The sequence below is a fragment of the Parasteatoda tepidariorum genome, chromosome 8 (genome assembly GCF_982258835.1).
Source record: "Parasteatoda tepidariorum strain Cologne lab strain chromosome 8, Ptep-v5.0, whole genome shotgun sequence".
Lineage (NCBI taxonomy): Eukaryota > Metazoa > Arthropoda > Arachnida > Araneae > Theridiidae > Parasteatoda > Parasteatoda tepidariorum.
Window position 1 is genome coordinate 78,931,161 of NC_141762.1, and position 27,110 is coordinate 78,958,270.

Here is a 27,110-nt window from a genome sequence, read left to right on the forward strand (position 1 = left end):
AATCGCTTTTTCCAATGAAATATATAGCAGGGACTGATTCTGTAATATCTCAAAGAATTCTTCAGTAAGGAAAAACTACTAATCGAGGTACTTTTTCTTTCCTAGGTACTTAAGAATATAAATCCTTATAATTTTTAGAGCCAAGGACGTTTCCCGTTTAAGGGCAGTATTCAACTCTTGTTTCGTTCGCATTGTAAATGCAGTCACTTTCTAAAAGGATGCCAGGGCTACTTCATCTAAAGTTCTTAAAACCAGTATTTCGAATATTATTCTCTATGGGAAGTTTTGCCTTTTGAAATTATCTTCGCATTGCACTGAGTTATCGGTGGATGTCGCCTTAAAAAAAACTTCTCCCATTTTTCACCTGGATGATTGTCTTTAAATGGATTTTTCCTACCAGTTCCTGTCTGGACGTTAAAGACAGCAATAAGATAATAACTTAGCTAATTATTAGCACAAAGGCCTGCAAAGAAATTTTCTATTCAAGCTTTTATTATTATATTTAGTCAGTGAACATAGCTTATTAAGGTGTCTAAGGTATGATGTAATAACTAATCACTATAATTATAACGATAAATAATTAACAAATTATTATTATAATTCTTTAAATAAATTTAGCAATTAAATTTGCATTTTGAAATGAAATTGTTATAGAAACTATTCAGGCAACATTTAACTGAATTTAAGGTGTCCTCTCACAGAACTACTAATTATCCTTGTAAAATCATATTTCACACATACTGTTCATTCACTGGGAAATCTATTCCCAGTGAAGAAACATGCCTGTTCCTTCACTGGTTAGAAGTTGTTTTTTGTACTCTTAGCATAATTTTGATGTATAATATGACTGAAAGTACAGAAAAATTAAAACTTTTCTTTTATTTTCATTAACTTGAAAAAATCCCAATAAAGGAACACTTGTTTATTCATTGGTTTTTCATCGTTTGGTAATCCAGTTAAAAAGCACCCCCTAATCTCAGTACTTGCTTATGTTATGATGCTTGAAATAAATACAACGTAACTTCAATAACCATATTTTGAATTCTATTTTTCACAATGAAAAAAAAAGCATTATTATACGCAATTAATTGTACTTTAAACGGATAACTACCACCACTGACCTTATAATTGTGTCAAAGAAACAAGATGTTGACCAGATACTAACAAATTCAAAACTTTTTCCAGTAAAGACTCTAAGACCAGGTAACTCAATGCGTTGTTAGATGACTTCCTATTGTTAGGTAGTAAGCTACTGTTACCATTCAATCTAAATTAAAACGTTTAAAATCTTATTTCTAAAAAATATCTATGAAATGTTCCTTCACTGGGGTGTGTTCCATCACTGGTTGGTTTACCCTATATCGTCTTAATCTTAAAAGAAATTTTCGGAAGTGTTTCACAAGCGTTTCGCAGAACTAGTTTACCCATTATTTAAGTAAATTTTGACATTTTTAAGAATCTTATTCTTTACCCTTTTACGTTTATTATTTCTTCATTAATATACTAATCAATTTTTTCAGTTCTTTAATTTAGGTTTTCTTTAAAGTAAAGTTCCTTTCTAAATTATAGTCAAGTTTTCTTGAAAAGAATTATTGTCTGCTAGCTAAGAATAAAATCTTGTAATGAAATTAAAAACATTCCGCTGCTTAAAATTATTTAATGCAAAACAGCTGATTATTTACTAAGCATACTATTTTTTTTTTTGAAAAAAGAGTATAAATTATTGATTGTCTTTCTTTTGCTTCTCGTGACTTCAACATAGATTATCTAAAATAGCGTTGATGTATTTCAAGTCAGTACAAAGAGTATAAAGATACCGAACATAAAAAGTTGTCGAATTCCTAGCCAAAATTTTTAAGTGTCTTAAAATATCTCAGTATTTTAAATGTCGTTCTAACATCTTAGTTGTGAAATTAAATTTTTAATTATTGGACCACGAGTGATTCACTTATTATTTCATTATATATTTTACTCTTTCTTTATGATACCAAGTAGATTTTTTTCCTGATAATATACTAAACTATTTTGTTTAATTTTTTACTTTAGCACGATTCCCAAGATATTATTGTAGTATAATTTGTTATCAGGAAAATGCCTTATTTCGTTAAGCAGGAAATACTAAAAATAGAAATTTGTAAGAAGATTCCGAAGACGTGCCAATTTTAGAGTCATCTGATTTCAAAATAATGCTATAAGAAATGCGCAATTTCCGAACTCATTTTAATAAAAATAAATAAAAAAACGTGGCAAGAAGGCGAACATACTTTTTACAGAAACTGTGAAAACTAATTTTTCCCATATTTCGTCAAAAGAGGATAAAAATGATATTGCTCCAAGGGACCTACTCAATAATTTCGCTACTTCCAGAATGAAATCTGTTTGATCGGAACATATTATTCCTTGAAAATTAAAACGAGGAAAAAATTAGCTTTTATTATTTATCTAAGCTTATTCCATTTATTTAATGATAGCGGTATTAAGGTTAAGAATATGCGATGGAAGCCCCGTTTTATAATATAAATGCGTTAAATCATGTAGCTTGAATAATTTATTTTAAGCAAATTATTTAATAATTTAAGCAAATAAGGGTGTAAAAATAAACTCGATCAAAATACTCCGAAAGTATAACCTAAAATATATGTAGAATAAACTTTGGCATCGATATATAAAAAATACCTTTTCAAACAACTTCGAGTAGGACGGAATCGCAAACTTTTTTAAAATAGTTGTCCTTGAAACTATTTAATTTCGATTCCTGGTGCTAGCGGACATTTCATTTTCGACTTTTGAAATTTAAAGCTTGCAGCAAAAAAAAAAAAAAAATTCATTGATTTTTTTAGAAAGTAGTGAATTATTATTTTTTTCAATCAAAGAACCTGTGCCTATAGCTTATGTAAAACTTATTTTCATATCGAGTGAAATAATTTAATATGTTGTGTAACTATGAAACTGAATCGAAAGTATAAAAATTTCATTGATTTAAAAAAATAATAGATGATAATAAAAGTAGACATGTTTTGAGCGTCCAATAATGAAAGTCACAACTTATTCCAGCCTGACAAGTCTTGAGAATGGGCGATTATATTTGAACGCTCAAAGCATGTCGACTTTTACTTCCCTCTTCATACGTTTCGAAGTCAGTTGAGTTTGTATCGTCAATTATACTGTTTTACATTTGGGTCTTGATCATTATTTTGATAAGGATTTCACACTCGTTAAAGTAAACATATGCATTTTAATATTTAACAGGATTCATGTGGTCTTTAAAAGCGTAAGAGCATCAATATTGTAAAAGTTATATTTAACTTAAAAATTAAAATTTTGAGTTAATGAAATTAAATATTTTATCTTTTAAGTTTTTCAGTATCTTAAGGATCTTACTAGCTCTGTTTAAAAGGAGAGTATCAGATATATATAAGAAAACATAAATAATCATAGTAGCAGTATTTGGTGGTAAATGTAGCTTATCGTAATTGAAGAATATGCTGTGCAACATTGTATGATGAATTTGCGAACGTAAGTTTCAGAATGCATCGAAACACGAGGATGCAATTTGCTAATCATCTTTATCCAAAGAAAACCATGTAACCTAAATATCTAGCAGAATGAAGCGATTTTATAACCAACGAATCATACAATATGCAACATATTATTTCAATATCTTATTCATAAACATAACATATTTCAATGTCTTTAAAATGCCACTAAACATTCAGCAATTCCTTGAGTTATAGAAAAAAGAAATATCGTAAATTACAGAAAACCTTGTGAATGTGCATTAGAATTACTATACAATCTACATTTTATTTTTCAAGCACTTTTTTTCATCTTCAAACTTTCTTGCCTAGAAGACTCGATTAACCCTTTCGCGCTGACTGTCACAAATACGTGACAGCATAAAACAGTATCTACCAGGGTAAAAAGATAAAACTGGTAAACAAAGTAATTCTTTACCAGTTTATTTGTGGGCGGGGTTATAATTGTTTGATTTATTTAATTCACCATTACTGAGTTCAAAATAAAATTATTTAGTTATACTTTGAACTAGCATTGATTATATATATCATTAAACTAACTATAATTAAATTCAAGGCAGAGTAAGTCCGTGAAATTAGCAAAGCCTGCATTTAAGCTACCGCTTTTTATTTATTTACATCCTGATTCTGACTTTGTACGAATGCTTTCATGAATCACTGGCCCCAAGGGGTTAAAGCTGTAAAAATGATTATCCCTAAAATTTTGTATATAGCTGTAATAAGTTATGTCAATTTGATTTTAGTATGAAATACTCGAATAAATTTAGCAAAAACAGCATAATCTAAGCAATATCAGATAAAAAGTTCATGTATTTAAATTCTAACAACTTAGAAAATCATAAATAACCCTAAATCGATTCAAATTTTGATAAATCGATCAAATTTTCTTTTCAAAGGACATTAAAATAATTTTTTTTTTGCTTTTTAGACAGAAATTAGCTTAAAAATTGTCTATTGCCTAGAAACTTCGAGAGATTTTCTATTAACAATGAATTAAACCTCTCTGAGCAATCACAAAACATTATTTCAATTTTTTACAGTCATAGTATGGTTGCCTAGCAACCTAGTAAAACTAAGCATTCCTCTTTTGAATTAGTCAATGGGTTATCTTAAAATATTCATTTGCGCAGGCGACTTTTTTTGGCGGTTTTCTGGACTATCGCCAAATATATAAACCTTTATTGCTACCCAATTTACCACCCAATATTTTTGAAATTTTGTCTACCCCCCCTAATTCAAGTGTCTAGATTCCAAATATGTAAAAAAAAATATATGTTTATTCAGAGAAAGTACGTTTTTGTGTCTGATTTCGTAACTTAATTAATAGTTAGCCCTAATTAATTAACATATTTGAGGTCACCCCCAAGAACCATTAAGATTGACACTTAGTTCGTGAAAATCCGATCATTAGAACGAAAGTTATTCAGGGTGATTCGTTTTTTTTTTTGCGGACTGTACATAGAGTGCTGATGGGACAATACTTCTTACGTGGGCTTATACACCATTAATTTTTCCACTCATTGATGCTGCACCATCGTACCCCTGTCCACGTAACTTTTTTATATCAACTTTCATAGACTGTAATTGGTCTAATATTGTTGTTGCTATTGCTTTTCCGGTTAAGTCATGCACCGGAATGAATTGCAAAAACTGTTCGGTGATGTTAAAATTTTCTTTATCGACATATCGAACGCATAACGATAATTGCTCTATACCTGCAATATCAGTTGTTTCATCTGCAAGAATGGAAAAGCAAGTAGCATCATCAATAACTTCGTTCTGAAATCGAGGGCTGGTATACTGAGCATTTTTTCTGCTTGACTCTAAAAGGTTCTTAAGAGTCGAATCGTTCTTACTCCGGAAACGAAGCAATGCCCGAAAATTTCCGTCGTTCTCTTCACCTGGTTGTTCAGCAATTATTCCCGAATCCTTATGTCCTCTTAGAGCGAGACCTTGATTTCCACAAAATAGGATGGTTTCAATGATTGGAGTAATGTTTTTTCTATTTTCTAATTTTCTTCTGCTTGCTGCACTGTCAACTTGTTCATCCACAGGTTTCATCTTTCCAAATAAAATATCGTTTAATGTCCCAGCAGTTTCGATCGATTTTTTGCGATAAAGACATTTCTCGTGTTCAGAAAATCGCTCTACAGCATTTTTCCAGTTGTCAAATTTTACATTGCACAGTTGGCCTAAAGAGGTTGCTTTCCAGAACCGGCACCACTTGGGGCGAAAAGTACACAAAATTTGCAAAAAGCACCACCCTTAACCTCTGAATGTGCAAGCCATTTCCAGCGATAAAGCCATTTGTACTGAAATTTCAATTTTCTTTTTCCTTTTTCAGGAAAAACAAATGCTGGATTGGGTTCCCAAACATTTTTAAGTATATCCAGTTTTTTATCCTCGCATGTATTATCTTCTGAAAGAAGTCCAATGTCATATGGGTGGGAAGTAACACTTTGAGGGCCGCTTTCACATTCATCAGATTCTGTTACGCTAGAAACGTTTTCTTCAACGGAAGTATCACATTTCTGTTCAACAGAAAAACTTACATTGGTACTAGATGCTGTCACCTCACTAATTTCAGGTCGTGATTTTTTCTCAAAGTAATTAAAAATTGTTAAATGCTTGCGTTTAGACATCCTAAAGATCCAAGAACAGCAAAAATATATACATATATATTGGCAGAGAAATATCCACTAAGCTGCGATCTCAAAGTTTCGAGCTGGAATGAATAACTTCAACGAGCACAGAGTCTCCAAAACAAAACAGATTTAGAAACAAGCTCCGAAGGACAAGCGGCAGAGATAACTCTTAGTCTGACTAAAATCGAAAATAAATGTAACCCCCTTTCATATAATTTTTTTTAACCGCATCTACAAAATTCTCGAATTGTCTCAAAGACGACAGAACGTCTAGGATTCCAGACCTCGCGAATGCCAGCCAGTCTCGAAAACTATCGCGACTGGCAGGTCAGAAAGGAACCAGTGATCGGGGCTCGCCCGTAACAGTATCACGTGAATTTGGTTTCAAAAATACAACCCTATTATAGTAAATGTTTTATCAGTATTCTGAGAAATACCGTGAGAAAAAAAAAGTAGGCATACGGCAAATAAAAATATATAGTCTTAAAAATAATAACCCGCATAATTTCTACTAAACTTTTTATTTTTGTCTGTATTATTTTGTAAATTCACTTTGTCTGAGCTCAAGGGGGGGGGGGTTAAACCCCTAAACCCCCCTTGCGTACGCTCCTGGGAGTGCAGACAGTGTGGGAGTACATAATGAACCGTTAGAGTCGTAAGTGCACTTGGTGTAGCCATTCAAATCCCACAATGAGCGAAAATGGAAGTTGTAAACAAATTCCAACCTCAGTCATTAGATGATCCATGTTTCCAACCTTGATGTTTAAATAAATCCATCCAATAGGTTTTATTAAATGGTCGCCGACTAGAAAATGTCCATCAGTCCATGGGTGAATAACGGCATTAACAGGAACGCAAGAATTTTGAATAATTTTAACGTCAGACACGGATCACAGAGGGCTTGAACTTCTTTATATTGTTAATAATAACAGATATTAAGGCACGCTTATTTGTTTGAGTTATACAATCATTTAATACAATTTATTGAATGATCATTTTCATTTGCGGGCCCAGATCTTGTAAGTGGGAGGTTCCGGTTTGTGTTGAAATGTGAATTCGGATAATTTAAACTGGTGGCACCGCGTGGTTCATTATTACTAGAACTAGCTGAGTGTCTAGTAGACGGGAACTGAGTTTTATGTTGCTTGTTGGATTCCTGAACTGATTGAGATGAATTTCGTGATTGGGTTGTAGGTGAATTTCGTTGAGGGGGAGTGAACTGCACATAAAAGAAGCATGACCCTTTTGTCCGCATCTCCAGCAAGTAATATCTCGAACCTTATCAGTAGTAGGACTATATTTGCGTTGTGGTTCAACGTGCAAATTGAATGTTTTTTACTGTGATTTCGATACTGAAAATAAGTTGTTAGTTGATTGGCGTGACATATTTTCTTGTTGGAAACTTCGATTTGCATCAAGTGCTGTAGCTCTATCAATTAAATCTTCGACATGAATCAAGTTCTGAGTAGCTAAGGAAATCCGCCATTTTTCTTCCATGATATCACCAATTATCATAGAAGAGCCGCGAAGACTCAGGGGATAGAGCGTTCGCTCTCCAATGAGGCGAACCGGGTACGAATCCCAGTGGATACGAATTCCGCATCCGGCTTGGCTTGCACCGACCACAGTGCTGACGTGAAATATCCTCAGTGGTAGACGGATCATGGGTTAGACTCCCCTTGCTGCCAGTCTAACCATGGGAGGTTCTCTTGGTCTTCCTCCCCATGTAACGCAAATGCGGGTTAGCTTCATCAAAAAGTCCTCCACGAAGGCAAATTTTTCCCTATACTCGATTCAGGACTTCTCATGTCTTCTGGAGAGGGTTCAAAATTACAAAGCTACGGAGTTGAACATCAGTAGTTGTAAACCCATTAAGTGGGGTCGGCTGCTCAACGACGATCATAAAATTATCATAGAAAAACGATCAGTTTGTAGTGTAGTAAACTCAGTTTTTTCAAGAAGCATTTTCATTAGCATAAATATAATCAACTAAACTTTAACTATTTTTTGTTTGTGAGGGTTCTGATGAGCTAAACATTCTTGCATTGTAATGTGCCTTTCAAATCAGTTCTTCATGCTCTCCAGTCTCACTATAAATTTTACCTCGTGTCATTTGCCATTTTTTTGCAGATTCAGCGAAGCGAGAAATAGCATTAGTTAGTTTGAGAGAATCAGATAATCAGATCAATTAGACAGTGTCGCAACTATATCTACTTCTTTTATCCATTCAGACGCATTGTCAATGGCATCTCCTTCAAATATTGAAATAGAATTTGTGGTATCATTAGTGGATGTTATTTGGATGATAACTGGTTGACTTACTTGTTTGTTTCATATTGTTTTTAAGTATCCAAGCAAGAGTTACAGCAATATTAGAATCTGATGTGAGAGAGGAGGTGAAGGGATATGTTGACTGCTTAAAAAATCCACTTGTTTCTGAAGTAATTCAATTTTAGTCAATAATTTTGTGTTATCGAAGCAGTTTTCTTCGGAATATTGTGCGTTGTATTCATTTGGCTATTGTATGCGAAGAATTAAAAGTTCGTCTGAAGTTCCATTATCTGTTCTATTAATATTAGCATTAACTATACGCGATATTAAGTAATTTTTATTTCCACTGAGCGAAAGATTTTCGAAACGCAAATCTGACTTTATTTGGGTGACAGTTAAATGAGTCAGTTGTTCCATATTCAAGGCACTCAAAACAATATTCTCCACTGTTGACATCTTGGCGAAGAAAAGTGCTGTGAGAGGAATCTGTTTTGGCGGCATCTGTTACCGAGAAGTTTGGCGAGTAGAAATCAATATTTCATCGAAGGCAATTTTCAAATTTTCTTCAGTGAAATGTTTCTTTTGTCAGAATAGGATTACCTGGGCCATTTGTAGCCAATGGTGAACTCTTTTTTGCTTCGTTAGCAGTCAAAATTTCATGGGAAGCATTTAAAATGCAGCTATAAAATGACGATGCTTTAAGTTAAAGAAATTGAACAGTTCTTCTTTAAAAAGACGACTGGACCATATAAGATATTGTTGAAAGACAAAGAATTTAGTTTAAATGAAATATAATTAAGAAGCTAGACGATATTTAAAAAAAAAATATTTTAAATAACAATAATAAACTGCGACAAATATTTTAAAGCGAAGCGTCTTATTTCTGTGTATAATATGTTGCCCCCATTTTTATATAAATGTTTAACTTTTCTGCACTGTGAACTTATGCTAACCTTACAGCAGCAAATTTTGTGAATACTATTATTATAATAGAATGACAGCCATTGACTACTAGGTCATTAGGCTTCTAGCTCTCCAGTACTTTTTAATAATGCAGTCAAAGTCTTTTAGTGCGGAGCACGTGTCCAAATTCGCAGCAGTCATTGCTTGTCCAGAATTATTTTATGAATATAAAATTTTGCAAAATAACTTTATACAATGATTCTAAAAAAGTGCAATAAATACATATATAGTTCAGTCGGAATTCAAATGACATTAAAAAAACTTGTACTTTGCGGTGTTTTTTCGATTTAACATTTTTATTTTTATTCGAAACAAGTTAGAGATACTTTAAACACAGAACTCAACAATTTTCCGATGCTGCTGCAATAATCTGCTATTACATTAAAGAAATAATAATGGAGGAAATAGAATAAAAAATGAAACTGATACACAACACCCTCTTTTCGACAAAATACGTAATTGCTTCAAACAGAAACAAGGAAACGAACTTGTTATTCAAATGAAAACTTCAGGAACTTTTCGATCTGTTGTTGTAATTAATTCTATTAAATTCGAAATAGTCCGGTTTAAAATAGGCAGATATAAATGGGAGAAATTTAATACACTGAGAAGTAAAATATAGTTAAAACTAGCAGAGGTTGGTAAAATTTATAAAGTTTCTGGCTCCATGGGAACTCAAAAAACTTATTAATTATTATTAGAGCGTTTTGGTAGTGATTGATAAAATTAACAATAAAATATGGTTTTAAAACATGCGTTAAAATTTGGGCGACTTGGTAAAATTCGATAATTTTATCATGATACCTTAAAGCGAAGCATAAAAACCATTCATTTGGTTAAATTTACTTTTCAGTTTCGTATTTTTTTCTAAATATGTGATAATAAAGATTATAATTTTGAAAAAAAAATTTCCGGTCAACCGTTATTATATGAAATGATTATAAAATGAATATTATAATATACTAGGAGGCTTCGCCCCCTGCTCGCTGGCGTTCACCATCCCCCGGAACTGCTTTCGCAGTTCATTTCGGATTGCTTCGCTATCCAATGCTCGCTTCGCTCGCTCATTGGATATGTTCTTAACGTCTAGTTTTTGTAAACTTTTTTGAACACTGAAGTTCCGAAAACTTTTCACTGTAGAAAATTCTAAACCTGTACATTTCAATATTAATTTGAAATTGCAAACAGTTCACATATTTTTCTTAATCATAGAAAAAGTTAAGTTTTCATAGTCATAGAAAAAGTTAAAATTATAATATAGTATTTGGCAGTTAAAATAAAACTTTTTGTTTAAGTCATTGCTAACAATTCAAATTTCTCCGAGGCAATTCTAAAGTATAAATTAAGCTAGTATTGTTAAGTTGAAACACAATATTTTTAGTTTTGATGTCAACAGTACAATTCAATTTTTCACAAAAACGATTGTTTCCATTGTTAAGTTCAATGTCAACAACTCAAATTTTTCAGAGGCAACTCTAAACCTCTAAATATTATTTTTTTTATGTACACATTTCTAAATGTCAGTATTCAACGACAAAACAACTTAAACTCTTCAAATTAACATAAAGTTGTAAAATGTAATGAAAGAGGATCATAGCAATAATGAAAGAAGTAAAGTTAGTACTGTAAAATTAAAACAATATTTTTAATCAATGAGCTAAGTTCTTCAAGAAGCAGTTGTAGAAGTAGGTTGCTTATTTAAAACCTTTTATAGAATTTCTTTAAGAACACAATTGTTAATTTGGGCATTTGGCGATACAACACTTTTAGAATTGAAGGATTTGTAACGTCAAGCGCTCAGATATCATAATTTTGATCTAGTTGCGCTTCTATGTTATTTTGATTTATGTTGCTAAGTTAACTTTCAAAAAATTCTCTGGTTGGCAACAGCATTTTTATTTTTTAAGTTGTTTATTTTTATTTCTTTTAGAATCCGTTATTTTTTTAGCGAAATGTTTTTTAACCTAACAGAATTCTTTGCCGACTGTTTTCTCTATGAATGAAGAAAATAAAGTAAATATTTAACTGTTGAGAAAAGAATCTTATTTAGTTGTACAAAGTACTTCAGCAAAAATTTGGGAGCCACGTAAGAGAATTATGTATAATAGATTATATCAGAAACACATCATTAAAAGGCAGAATGCTTTGGTGTTTTCAAAACAAAGCAAACGTTGCCACCGGCGGAAAAGAAATACAGCCAAAATTTGGGAGCCACGTAAGAGAATTATATATAATAGATTTTGGCTTTATTAATGAGAATTATGTGTTTTTTTTTTCAATTTAGTAAAAATGCCATTTATCTTACAGTACGGTAATTAAACTGGCATTTTCTTCTTCGTTTATAATGAAATAACCCAGATAGCAATATAAGGTTTTTTTCACCCAACAAAAACCTTTTCATGTAAACCTAAAAAGGGTTTTTACACGGTTTACGTGTAAACCTTCTAACCTTAAAACGAGGTCTGCGACAATCTGCTCTATTCTACGCACATTACCCTAATCCAAAACCTTGGAAAACAACCTTCAACATAACAACCTTAAAACGAGGTTGTCTTAGGGTTTTCAAGCTGAAAAAAAAATCTTGAATAAAGCTAGTTCTAAGATGAAAATCATCATAAATCTACATAATTATAAGGTTTCCGTTTGCAGCGTTTCGTATGCTCAGCTAAAATCTACCCTGTCATAAGATTTTTATTGACAATGCAATTTAATGCTATTGCGTCAGCTAAAACGTCATTCTGAACGTGATGTCATCGCTCCCACGATTATATGACGGCGCGTTTCATTATTTGTTTTATATTTTACTTCTTATAGCTTCCCAGTCCGAGGAAAATTCTCCTTTCCATCAATTTTGCTTGATTATTTTGCGGAAAATAGACATTTTTTATCAGTCTGACTTACTCTGCAGTAAGAACTTAGTGATTTACAAGTTCAAATATCGTTTAATATGATTTTTTTTTATTTAACGATTTGATAAATGAAAACACAAAATAAGTGTCATGTCAATAGAACATATGTAATACTCAAAGAGGGTCTGCGTATTTCCTTCTTTCTTATTCAGAAATTTATGCGGTGTGAGAAATTTTGATGAGTGCAAAATTGTTCAGTTTTTTGTATATCAAAGAAAATTAACATGAAATATTTTCTTTCGTCAAAATAAATAAAATGCAACTGATTAATTATCTCTTACTTAATATGTATGATATGATAAATGTAGGAAATTTAATGATAACAAAATATTTTTCAAAAAAAAAGTCGTTTAATGAATGTAGAAATTCCAAACATATTTTTTAATGCACAACAACAAATAAATATTATGATTATCATAACAATTAGTATATGACAAGTGCATTAGTACAAATCAGATATGCCAGAATTATATTAGGTATTTTGTTAATATATAAAAATATTATCTGTATAATAACCATTAGTGAATAATACAAAACAGATATACCATAATTAAATCAACTATTTCGTCAATACATAAACAAATGATATTATAGGTATAATAACCACCGGTGAATACGTAACATATTTAACATGACGGAATTACCGAAACAATCTTCATTCAAGCAAATGACTTCCTCGTCAGATATGCTCCTTTCTCTGAAAAATAAGAGGAAATTTTTGTGTGCGTACTAGCATATATAGGGTGTCCCAAAAGGTCGTTTACAAACTTAACATGCTGGTCTGTCATATCATGATGAACAAGATTTACATAGGAATTTGTGTCCGAAAATTAAAACTGAGACCGCTAGAGGGCGATAAGTGCAGGTTTGGATGAGGAGAAAAAAAATGATATCGATAGCGGTGTTAATATGATTTTTATTATAAAACATCATTACATCACAGCAAATGCTCAAAATTCCTTCCATTCGCCACAATGTACGTTTCACAGCGTCAGCGCATGGATTCACGAACCCGTTCAAATTGGCCAGGAGTGTCACGGACACGTGCTGCCGCTTCCGCGATCCTGGCGATAAGATCCATGTCCGATGTTACAGGTGTCTCGTACACTATGGACTTCATGTGTCCCCACATGTAGAAATCCAGGGGAGTCGGGTCGGGGGATCGCGGTGGCCTTGGGACTGGTCCGCCTCTACCGATCCAGCGATTAGGATAAATCCTATCCAGGTATTCTCGAACAGCGTAGCTAAAGTGGGCAGGCGCTCCACCATGCTGAAACCAGATGTTTCGGCGTGTAGCGGCTGGAACGTCACTCTTCAGATCCGGCAAAACTCTTTCTAAAAAAATGCGATAGGTATTTCCGTCGAGGTGTTCAGGTAGAAGGTAAGGGCCAATCAACATGTCACCGATAATACCAGCCCAAACGTTTACGCTGAAACGCTGTTGATGTGCATGGGCACGTGTACATCTTGGTTTTTCATGCGCCCATACTTGCATGTTGTGCAGGTTCACGACACCATCCCGTGAAAAGCAGGATTCATCAGAAAACAAAATCCATGATGGAAAATCTGGCTGTGCGACCCGCTGTTGCAAATACCAGCGTGAGAATGCAATGCGTTTGGGATAATCGTCAGCGCACAATGCCTGTACTTTTTGGAAGTGTTGTTTGGGTGTTGCATGTCATCGTGAAGTATGCGCATTATGGTAGAACGAACTACACCCAAGACACGTTCGCCTTCTCGGAGACTTCTTTGCGGGTTGATGGCATACTCCTGTAGCACGGTTTCCTCTACGACAGGTGTGCGTGTAGCACGTTCTCGACCGATGTGGCTACGTGCTACGAAAGCACCTGATTCACATAATCTGCGGTGCAATCGTCCAAACAAAACATGACTTGGCTGACGTCTGTTTGGGAAGCGCTCAAGGTACGTCCGTGCCGCGGCTCGTCCATTTCCATCAGCGGCGCCGTATACGTAATGCATGTCGGCCATTTCTGCGTTACTAAACTCATTCATCCTTCTCCTTCAACGTCCACGCCTGAAATGATTGTTTTCCCCACTATCCCGTTTTCGTGCAATTATCGCCCTCTAGCGGTCGCAGTTTTAATTTTCGGACACAAGTTCCTGTGTAAATCTTGTTCATCATGATATGACAGACCAGCATGTTAAGTTTGTAAACGACCTTTTGGGACACCCTGTATTGAATGAAATTTTATGTATATACACATGAATTGTATGTACGTACATATTGTACGTACAGGAATACATGCGTACATTATATGTATACAGGTGTATGCACACGTATAAATAAAAATACATGCATGCACACGCAGTATATAATTATATATCTGCTGTTACTTTAAATATCGTTGAATGAATAACATTGTTATTAGACAGTACATGCATATAGTACATGCACACTTGAGTACATTGTATGCATATGGACGTAGAATGAATAAATTTCTTGTTGAAAACGGAAAGCAGACTACTCTGAAAATTTTTTGATCTAATGATCGGTTGTTTTTGTTGGTCTATGTCGCACTGACGATGAACAATGGGGTATTGGTGCAGAGTAGGGAAACATTCCTGAGGATGATCCGAATACATGTCAACACAATTTTGATCCTCTGTAGAGGGGATGGATCTCCTGCTTGACGACCTGCGCGTGAAGTCGAGCTCTTAATGGTTGAAAAGCTTAATTAGGATAGATACCGCACACCTTTAGTTCCTTTGTAGGTTGATCAAAGTGATGACCCATCCACACACTGACGGTAGTCAGTGATCCTTGACTTCGGTGTTCTACTGGGAACCGTGTCTTAAAGTTCACTCTACTGCGAGATGATCTAATGATCGGATATTTACGTTCTTGAACTCAATCTTAAGGGTTAAAAGGATCTCAAATATGTTAATTAATTAAAGCAAACCATATTTTAAGTTATGAAATTAGACAAAAATAAAACGTACTTTCTCTGAAAAACATACCTTTTCTCGACGGATGTACATTTCTAACCCACAAAATATAGGGGGTAGCCGAACTCTGGGAAATATGGTCCCTGTTGCGGCAAGTACTAAATCCAAGTAGTTTGCGCCATCAAAATTATTCGGAATATGTAGGTTACTCTAAGTATGGCAAGAGATGAAAGAGAGAACTGAAAATATGGTTGAATTGGCTTTTTGAAATATCTTTGGAACGCTGTGTTTTGTTTTGCTTTTTGTTGTTTTTTATTTAAAATAAATGTTTTGTTTTGCCTGTTTTTAAACGTTATCAATCAATAGACAAGATGCCTCTCACAAACACAGTCAATCCGGTTAGGAACGACATTTCTGGCGCCCCCGGGTGGGCGGCCTTGTCTTAAGGATTGGTAAGAAAGGTAGGCGAAGATTTATTAATTTCCATTTTGAAGATTAAATATTTGACAATTTGAATACTTTTGAAGATTTGAAATATATATATATATATATATATTTATTTGAATATTTGATACCATAACGGTAATTTATATGTGCTTGGATCGATAGTTTCAGAAGCTAAGAATTTGATATTAAGATAGTAAAAATGGAAATAATAAAAAGAAATAAAACGGCTCAAAGAGCTTCATTTACTAAGGCCTACAGTAAACTAGAAAATTTATTAATTGGCGATAGCGTGACGTATGACGAAATCGAAACGGATCTTTGTTTATTTGAACAAAAGGTAGACATTTTGGAAATAACTCATAATAGTTATTTAGATAGTTTGCTAGATGAAAAAGAATTCGAAACTGAATATAGTTCCGTTGAAGAATACCGAGAAAAAGCTTTGAGAATTCAATTAAAAGCTAAACGTTCCTTAGATAATTTGAAAAAGAACTCGAATGAAAACGAAATTGTTACTTCCAAAAATAACGGCGAATTACCGAACAATAAATCTCCGAAAGCTTTATGTCAACGGCTCCCCGAAGTTGAATTATATAAATTTGGCGGAGACTTGAAAGATTGGTTAGCGTTTTGGAACCAATTTAAAAATATTCATGAAAATGTTAATATAACGAAAGCTGATAAATTTCACTATTTAATTCAGTCGACAAAGCTGAAATTGGAAGCTAGGGTAATTGTGGAATCTTTTCCTGTAACAGATGAAAATTATCCTTTAGCTGTTGAAAGTTTAACCGAAAGGTATGGTCGAAATATGGTTGAATTGGCTTTTTGAAATATCTTTGGAACGTTGTGTTTTGTTTTGTTTTTTGTTGTTTTTTTATTTAAAATAAATGTTTCGTTTTGCCTGTTTTTAAACGTTATCAATCAATAGACAAGATGCCTCTCACAAACACAGTCAATCCGGTTAGGAACGACAGTCCCAATAATAGGTTGGTCCAAAGAGCCGTCCAACGGGTATTCGCAATCCGAAATAAATCGTCCCAATTGGCCCTCACTATTAATAGTGAGGTCTGAGTCCAAAGCTTAGACTCCTTAATGTTAATTTTACTTTTTGCGTATTTCACCATGTCTTGAGAACTTTTAAAACCAATTAAAATAATTTTGCATACAAATATAAATTTCGTTTATCCAAAGATAATTCTTTGCAAATTATAACTTTTAGTAAATATTTACTTTTTTTAAATTTAATTTTGTAATAGACGAAAATTTTTTGACTCTTAAAGTATACAATTTTTTATAACATTTTAACGAAGGAAATTTTAAATGGCAAAATACAATATTTGAGTAAAATGGATTGAATAGTTCCTGTTAAAATTGAATTTTGAAAAAGTCGCATTTTTAAGAGCTATTCGATTGATTTCGCTCAAATTTTGCGCTTTGGCATTTAAAATTTTTTAACTAAAATTCACAATTTCTTAGACTATCATTGAATAAAATGATGAAAAATAATTATTTTGACTAAAATTTATATTTTGCATGGAATTAGCTTTGGACAAACGAATTTTTTAATTGAGTGCAAAAAAAATTCAATTCACTTAAGATGCTCTCAAGATGTGGTCTCATGCGTAAAGAATATTAACTTTAAGGGGCACAACAAACTTTGAACCGCTCTTCTGACTATAACTATTGGGATTATTTTTTCCAGATTGCGGCTACCCCTATAATTTGAGAGACAAAAACCCAAGAAACACCATAAAACAGGTATTATTATTAGGGTGTATTAGGACAAACGAATCTTATTATAGTGTGCAAAAACTTCATGATTCGCTTAAAAAAGTTCTTCAAATATAGCGAAATACTCAAAAAGCTTTGTTAACATTAAGAGATCCAAACATTCAATCGCTCTACTGCCTAAACAACTTTGGCAATATTTTCAGGCTGGAAAACTTTTAAAATATTGACTACCTTCCATATTTTGAGGATCAAAAATTCAAATCCATCAGAGGAAAAAAAATCGTTTTTTTTCTGGTTTTGTAACTTAAAATATCGTTCGTATAAATTAATTAGCATGTACAAGATTACGTCCTCGAACTAAAAAAGAAAATTGAGACTCAAGACGTAAACCATTTACGTATTAGATTGAAAGTTATTTTGTTTCGCACTATACATAAATATGAGCCGGCCAGGTGGCCAAGTGGTCAGCGTGCCTGACTGCGGAGCCAGTGGCTGCGGGTTCGAATCCCCCTCTGGGCATGGATGTTTTCTTCTCTGTATCTGTGTTCTGTGTCCTTTCTCTTTTGTGTGTGAATGAGACCCGCCCTATAAACGGGTTGTGGTAGTGTGACGTGGGCGACGCTGCTCCACCGCCGTGGCTTCGCCACAGGTGCCCACTGGGTAACGAAAAGAGGGTTAGCAGTTCTGGCACTTTCTGTGGACAATAGTTCCAAGTGCCCATCCTTAAAAAAAAAACAAAAAAAAACATAAGTATGAAGTCGAATCAATAGATAAACTACATTCAAGTTCCGAAAATTTTGTGGTAGAAGCAACCCAAGAGCCGCTAGAATCGATCACGTTATCTTCCATGTTGAACCCGAACTATCGCTTAAAGCAAACTGAACTAGGGTGTATTAGTACTGGTCACAAAAATTTTTATGGACATTATTCGAAACTTGACAGTATTCGACGATTTTTAATCAATTATGGAGATCAAATTCTCAAATGAATTCTAATTTCAAAATGAATCACAATTATTCCTATAAGCAATCAATTCTACTTATGGTGATTAGAAAACGAAAAAACATGCATTATCCTGTCTTGACATTAAAAGTGCTTAAGCTAATCGGAAAGTTACCCAAATTGTACATTTACAAAAAAATGTACAATCTTCTAGCCATGGATACACTCGAAAGTGGGTTAAGAAAATATTATAAATGCTACGTTTGTCAAAAATCAGAATCAAATTACAGTAATACACAGTTTCTATTTTAAAATCCTGATAAGTAGTCTGGAGCCTCATAAAACTTTTTTATATGGATAAATCTTCAATTTCTGAAATATTATTTTTATTTGCTGAGCTATATTTTGGTATTAGTGTAAATCTAACTAACGTTAGTGCTAATTTCCATTTTTTATAATAACTATAAATGTACTGTAAATGCTATTGACTTGAATCTATCGGCAACTCATACATCCAAAAATAAAATTAAGGTAAAATAGTAATAAACTAAAGTATTGATGATTAAATTTAAATTTAAGTTCCAGTGTTTACTTGAAACTTGCTGAAATTAAGAAGAGAGTATAATAACCATTTAATGTCCTTTGGGTAAGGCCGTTCCAAGCATAAATTTAAGTTTTAAATTCTTAAGTTAATATTAATTGATAATCTTAAAAAAACAAATAACAATGCGTAAATTAAGTACTTAATAAGGCAAATGAAATGTAATTAAACCGTGTACTTACTTTTTATATCAACGAAAGGGACTTGGAACAATAAAACAGAATATCATTAAGAAACTTCACTTTTAAACTTTTCAAGCAAGTAAACTCCAAGAGTGTAAATGATCAGCAGCCGTAAAATAAGTGTAAAGTTGCGCATGACGTAAGCAACAGTTTTTAAGACAGTATTTTGAGAGGGAGGAGAATCAGGGGTTTACAATAATTTTCAAAAGTAAAATTTAGTGAGATTATTTTTTTTTTATTTTCTTTTATTTTCTTTTATTTTTATTATTATTTTTAATTGAATAAGAATATTGAAGTTTGAGCATTAAGCATTGCCTCAAAGTTTCGGTACAATAAAGCCAACAGAAGTTTTTCTAGTTTTTAAAAGAACTTAGTTTAAAATTTTATTTATTGCTTTTTCATTTTAATTTTATGTATTTTAGGCGTATATTTGTTTGATATTTCAAATAAGACGTTAGAAAGAGAACAGATTTAAAATACTATTTTCCGATTTTTTGACTGCTGCAGAATTTCAGGAATGGTTGAACTTTTACATACCTGCTAACTCTTAAACTTTTTCGAGAAAATCCTTTACAGCAGTGACAAAATTTAAATTGAGAGGTATAAAATTTTTACATCCTTTTAAAATATATAATTTCACATGACGAAAAGGGAAAATTTGAGCATAATCGGTTGAATAGTTTCTGAGAAATCAAATTTTAAATATACACAGGAACAATTCGTTAGACTTAGCTCGATTTTGTATTTTGCCATGCAAAATTACATACACAAAAATTGTATAAAAAGTTGTATGCCTTATAATTCAAAAAATTTCCAGCTATTACTTAATAACGTAATAAAAATAATAAATATCTACTAAAGTTTATTTTCTGCATGCAATTATCTTTGGATAAACGAATTTCAAAATTATGTTCAAAATTTTTTTAACTCGCTTAGAAAGGTCTCCATATGGGGCGAAATATGCAAAATATAAAATTAAGATAGAGGCATCCAAGCTTTGGATCGCCCTCATGATCAAACTATAGGAACAATATTCCCCAGATTGTGGCTATCCCCCTATACTTTAGGGGTTCAAAATCTGAATCCGTCGGAGAAAAAGTATGCTTATTCAGAGAAAACACTTTTTTGTGTTTAATTTCGTAACTTAAATAATCGCCTGCACTAATTAATAAGCATATTTGAGATCACCCCTTTGAAAAATTAAGATTGAGTTATAAAACGTGAAAATTCAATCATTAGGTCAAAACCTATTCAGGGTGGTCTGTCTTTTGTTTTGCACATTATACATCGAGTTCTGTGAACAAAATGTTCTCAAGTTCACTCCAAAGATATGATGAAAGAAACTGTGGGTCTAGGTTTTGAATCCACCCAGCTTTAGAGCGGGTACCAGCTTGTCAGGGAAATAAAGGTGGTAGGTGCACAATGCTGATTTTATTTTCACCATCACTCCTCGTTAGTCATAAATCGCGGAGTCTTATTATCGATGACCCTATAGCTCACAATAGACTGTTGGGCAAATTTTTTCTGTACATAAATATTTTAAATAAAATTCTCTTCGCGCGAATATTTTATTGCTACGCCATAATTAGGTTCGCAATAAGGTAAAATGAACGAGAGAAGGCCACAAATTTTAAAGAAACCGCAAAACTAAAGCCAAATTCGAGAAAAAAATAAAATTTGTAAAAAAATATTGAAGAGTCAATTTTAAACTCCAGATTCAAATTATTTAAAATTTTATTTATTTTTTAATGAAATTGTTCGAATGAAAAGTTTCTAAAAAAGAACTATTACTTATACTTGTGTCGAGAAACCTTTAAAAGAAAGTTTTCGTATTGTACTTTCGCAGACCTTAAAAAACAATCCAAAAACATGGCTACATATGCTCGTTTATTTGCTTTCCCTTAAATGAGGTCTTTGCAAAATATTTTCTTATTATTTATTAATATTTTCACTGAAAAGGTTAATATTTGCTTTATTTCGTTTTCTTTGAAAAAGGTTTTCACTTAAAATTTCGGCTAACCTAATCATGACAGCAAACAAAAATGCATAAAATAAGGTTTACAATTTGCTTGTTTTTTAACCCAAATAAAAATATTTTCTAAAAAAGATTTAAAAATCATTTAGTTTTCCTTTAAGGAGGAAAGGTTGGAAATTGCAATATTTTTACGTCATTAAAAAAAGGTTTTTACCGCAAACCTTTTCGTGACAATGAAAATAAAGTTAAAACACAAGGTTGTCGTAAGGTTACATGCTTTCTGGGAAATATGTTATTTCGGTAGCAGTTAAAAACGAAGCAGTTTGTCAACAATAAATTCATCCTCTCTCATGGTATAGTTTCTATATATCGAAAAAATAAAAACCCACTCTTGAAATGTTTCGTTTTACTGTTATAATTCTTTGTTCTTCATTATTAAAATTCCTAAATATGTTATCAGTATTGCTAATTGGTGGGCATTACGCAATTTAAAATTTGGATTAAGGAAACTAAGCAGATTTGTCCAGCATCAAGAAATCAATAACTCATGTATCGCCTTGGATTGTTGGAGGCTAGTTGAAAATGCATCCTTCCCAGAAAATCTTAAAATGCATCATCCTGATTTGCCTCATATGCCAATCATCGTTCTTTCCTTTCAGCTATGATGACCATACTTGTTTCTTACCTTTATTTATTTTCCCTTTTTTCCTTTTCCTTCTTTCTTCGTTCCTCTTTCCTTTTTTTATTTCCCCTTTTTCCCTTTTTTTATTTCCCCTTTTTCCCTTTTTTCGTTTCCAACATTGTGTTTCGCTTCTTTTTTTTCAAATCTGTTTCATTTTCAACTTTTGCGTGTTGTTGGGTCTAGAAAATGCACTCTTGCTTAGAGCACTCTAAACATGTCAATAATTTCTATTATAATTTTTGAAGTTACTTATTTCTTCATCAATCAAATGATTTAATCAATTCCTTACGTCCTTGGTTACGCCACATATATTTAGTTGGCTGCTATTTAGCAAACCTTTCAACACGCATTAATCTAGATATTTAAGAAATATAAATTTATTATTTTCTTCTGGAAAAAATTTTATTTTCCTATTTAAAAAAAATAATAGTATATCTATAGTATTTATTCAATTATAATTTTAGATATAATTTCAAATTCATTAATAAACTTATTCCTTCTTTAAACTTCATCAAATATAAGAAATTAATTATTACATTAAATTATAAATGTATTTATTTTTTAATCTTATGAAGAGGGGAATATTTGAATTAATTTTATTTTCTGTTAGAAATTGTATAACCACATCTTTACATTTTGTTATCAATTATCTATTTATTTTTTTAAATACAAAGTAACTATTTTAAATCAAAGAAACACATAATGGGAAATTTTTTTATACTATAAATACTTTAATTTTCTTATTTGATTTTATAATAATGATAAAAATGATGATGTTACTATATTAGAAAATTAGGAGTCGGATTTAAGAGTATCTTTATATATTAATGGATACATTAACAAAACATAGGGAAGGGGAGAGTCAAAAAACACTTTCTCGCAAAATTACGCAATAAATTATTTACGTAATAGTTTCCTTCATTATAAGCAGATGACGTAAAACTATACGAATTCTAACATGGATAACAAAACTAATGTGTGTTGATTCTATTATGTATGATATCTTTATTTTCTAATATTTAATTGAATATAAACTCATGTTTGTGAAAATTGCAACACCATGAACGACTTACGCGAGTGAGCTGAAATTTTCAGGAAATGCAAAGTAGAGTATGATATGCAAATGATTAGAATTTCAAACCCGTAGGCGAATTGACGAAACATACCGTAGATTGCCAAGGGTTGGCGAAAATTTCTATTGGCGTTAAAGGAGCGTTCTCGCAAATCGCCAAACAGCTGTGTGCTTATGTTTTTGTTTTGTTTTCGGTATCGCATAACATTCAACAAGTTAAATATGGATGCGACATTTCAATTAAGCGGGTCTTCATTTGATTCTTTTGCATCAAATAAAATATAAAGCGTATTTTTTTGTTATAGCGCCGACATAATCGTTTGTATCTGTTGACTAAATTGTGTTTATTAGCGTTTTCTATAAGGTCGTAATAGAACTAAGATAGAAAAATTACACATTATTACATATTCTATAATTTCATAACTTTCATTAAATGTATTACGAGTAGTGAAATTCTTTTCCTATTTATCCACTAATTAGAATTAATAATTTCACAATAACCTTTAATCCTTAATAATGAAATGATTATTATAATAAAGTTTGTTTACTTAAAGATAATTTTTTTTTATTGTTTATCAGAGACTTAGTTTCCAATTCTATAATCATTAATTAAACTTAATGGTTCTGCTCCATAACCATTTACAATTTTTTTAAAATTTTATTTAATTTTCTGTTATTATGAAATTCTTTAAATATTTTTCGACGTAGAGATTATTTAGCAATAATGCGAAAAGCTGAAATTTATAAATGTATAATATTTATAAATGCTTAAGAGAATTTTTAGCAGCTATTTCGTACTAATTATTTTAATTGAAATGTTCATTATACGCAGTTTTATAATAATAATCGTAAAATTCATTGAAAAATTGAGTATTACATTTTAAGATGCAAGTATAATTTAATAGTTATTTCATTTTATAACTGCAAAACGGTAGATAAGTAGCTTCGTTATAAAGTTTTACATGATACGAGAATATTATACGATTGCTTTATAATGAAAGAACAACAATTTAAGTTTTAAACCTTTTTTGGAAAAAAAAAAATTGAAAATTTCTCCTGTCATCGGTGTTAGCGATTAGAGAGTCTTTTATCGTATAAATATTAAGTCAGTATTGTTCCCTTTTAAATAAAAATGCATTTTGCTCCGGAAAAAAAAATTACTTGAATTTTGTCGATAGAAATTCCCTAATTATAGCAGCAAAAAGTTTTAAATTTCTAATCAAACCTTACCTCATTATAATTTTGTGTAAATAATAATTATTAATAATATTAATGACTATTGAAAGGAATTAATTGAGAATGTCCAATTTTAATGAATTAACTGTTTACGCAATCAGATTAATATTTTTTTTTTATAATTTACAAATGGAGAAAAAGTCTTTACAGTTTAAAAGTGAAGAGAAAAATATAGTTGAGATTAAATTTATAAAGTAAGCACAACCCGAAGGAGATCGAAGTAATGGCATCAAAATCGAAATTTCAAAAGAGAAAAAATCACGTTTTAGTGTACAGTGAGTAGTAAGCAAAAATAAAACTAACTTTTGATCTAATGATCAGATGTTTACGTTCTAGGACTCAATCTTAATGGATCGAGAGGGTGAATTCAAATATGCCGCTTAATTATAGCAGACAATATATTTTAAGTTCTGAAATCAGACACTAAAACGAGCCTACTTTGAGAAATTTTTTTCCTGCGTATTCGGATTTCTGATCCCCAGTATATAGGGGTTGCCGCAATCTGGAAATATTATCCCAATAGTTTGGTCAGGAAAGCATTGCAATGTTAGGACCCCTTAGTGTTAACTTTACTTTTTGCGCATTTCACCATATCTTGGGAACTTTCCAGTGAACTTTTAAGTGAATTGAAAATTTTTTGCACTCAATGTTTTAATGTTCATTTAATTTAGAATTTCCTTAATTCCCTACCACTATTGTAAGATATTTACTTTTCACCTAACTTGTAAAATTAAAAAGTTTAGAATTCTTTACAAAATCACTCAGGCGAAGTGATTGCGTTTTATTTAAATCTTATTTAGAAGGTATTTTTCTAAAAGTATTTCATTTAAAGTTTTTATCTAATTTTTGTTTCTTATTTATCTATAGTTATTGAAAGTTAAGTTGATATATTTTAAGTTGAAATGCATGTCGCCCTGCTTTGCATGGTTCAAAAATTATTTCAAGGGAAACATAACTTAACATTAAACACTCAGGACTTACAATTATAAATCAAACAATCACTACATTTATTTATTAAAAAACACTCTTATGAACTGATAATAAATTGATCTAAGTCCTAAATGTGAGTTCTATAACATATAATTTATTTAAACTCAGTATATACATCTAACCTCTGTTGTTGCCAATGGCTCAATTTTAAAATATAGTTTTTTTTATATAAATTTTCGGATATTTTCATATAAAGGATAGTATTAAGTTTGAGAATTAAATTTTTTTTTAAAAAAAAGTTGTTAAAAATTATAATTAGTATTAATACTTGACAGCAGGAAGTTTTTAATAAAGGTTGAATTTTTTTTTAATTCTGTTATTTTTTAATTCTGTTATTTTTTTAATTATGTTTTTAATTACCTAATTTATATAACAGTATTTAGGAATCTATAAATTTATACTACGTATGATCGTTGCAGAATAACCTGTACACAATATAGGTAAATAAAATATATTTTTAAAATTGTGCATTTTTTATTAATTGCATTCATTATTCTTATACTGAAAGAGTATCAAGGTATCTATGACCTCCATAATAAATGAAGTATTTACGGACTTTTATATATATTAAGGAATTGAATCAATTTTTCACGAAGTTTAAGATCTTATCCCATTGAAAAAAAAGTTTTTTAATAAATATTTTTTTTATAATAAATGCTTCTAGTAATAAAACAAACGTGATATAGGTCATTAAAAATAATCCCTTCATTTGTACATTTTTCCCTTCTTGAAATTATTTCACACATTTCTTTTTTCACTAGCGAATTTCCGATTACTTTAAAATTATAAAAATATTGATTTTTTCATTTGCAAGAAATTTTTACTTTAAAGCGTGATAACATTTTTGAATACTCCAATTTTTTTTCTACTAATAAATAATATGTCTTTGTTAATTTCTAAAAAAGTTGTTCATAAAAAAGTTTACATTATTCTTTTATCAAGATTGATTTAACAGAGAAAATCACTAAATTAAAACAGGTTATGTTTTCTTACAATAAAAGTTAAATAGAATTAATTCTTCAAAATAGCGTTCCAATAAAACATGGTATCAAATGTTACGTTATTTTTTGTGATTGGTTCATTAATAAATTATTTTTATTTCTTCACAAACACAATTCTTGTAAAAAAATTTAAATCTGTTGTATTAAAAAACTAGATCGTTTTATAAAATATAAATTATTGCGCTTAATAAAATATAAATACAGTTTATTTGTAACGTGATCCTAAGAATAAAAAGGCTGTTTTCTTTTTCAGTTCTCTACTAAAATGAATTAATGAGTTATTTTTATTCATCATGGCTAGTCGAGGAGGAGAAAAAAAATATCGAATTTCACTGTTTAGGTTAATGTAATTTCATTCTCCCACCACATTTACGCGTAATCCATCGCCAATTCCACGTGAAATCGCCTAGTTTATAATCTACGGTATGTTCTGTCAATTCGCAACCCGTAGCGCATACGTATGCTGAACAGCACCCTCTGAACGGCGGATGGATCCGAATAAATAGACGGCTGTAGCCTAGCGAGTATGGTTATCGGTGGTTACCTGCTAGTGGTAAACGTTAGCTTAGTCATTACTTATGCCTATTCGACGAAAGAGAGCGATATTTCAACAACTTACGGAGTTTAAACGGGGGAGAATCATCGGCCTGCGTGAAGCTGGATTATCTTATCGTGCAGTAGCCGCTCGTGTGCAGCGTAACAGCAGCGCAGTGATGCGTGTTTGAAAGCAGTGGATGGACAAGTGTCGGACGGCTCGGAAATCCGGGAGTGGACCACCCCGAAATGTCACGTCAGCTCGCGATGATAGACACCTGTTCGGCGTTTCGCTGACGGATCGTACGGCTCTCTCCAGACAACTGGCAGCACGGTGGTCAAAAGCTACTGGTGTTTCATTGTGTGCTTTATCAATTCGTAGACGTCTGCTGCAGCGTGGACTGCGCGCAAGGACTCCTTTAAACAGGATCCCCCTCGCGCTAAACCTTTGCCGTCTGCGGCTGCATTGGACCAACCAGCATA

The 27,110-nt window shown here is 31.8% G+C and overlaps 1 long non-coding RNA gene across 1 annotated transcript; it reads right to left on the reverse strand.

Annotated features, from left to right (window-relative positions):
• Positions 1–12,818: 12,818 nt before the first annotated feature.
• Positions 12,819–19,203, reverse strand: LOC147806465 (uncharacterized). The gene is made up of 2 exons (XR_015428560.1): positions 19,138–19,203; positions 12,819–13,021 (listed from the first exon to the last, which is right to left on the reverse strand). It is a non-coding gene; the product is annotated as an uncharacterized LOC147806465 (long non-coding RNA).
• Positions 19,204–27,110: the final 7,907 nt, after the last annotated feature.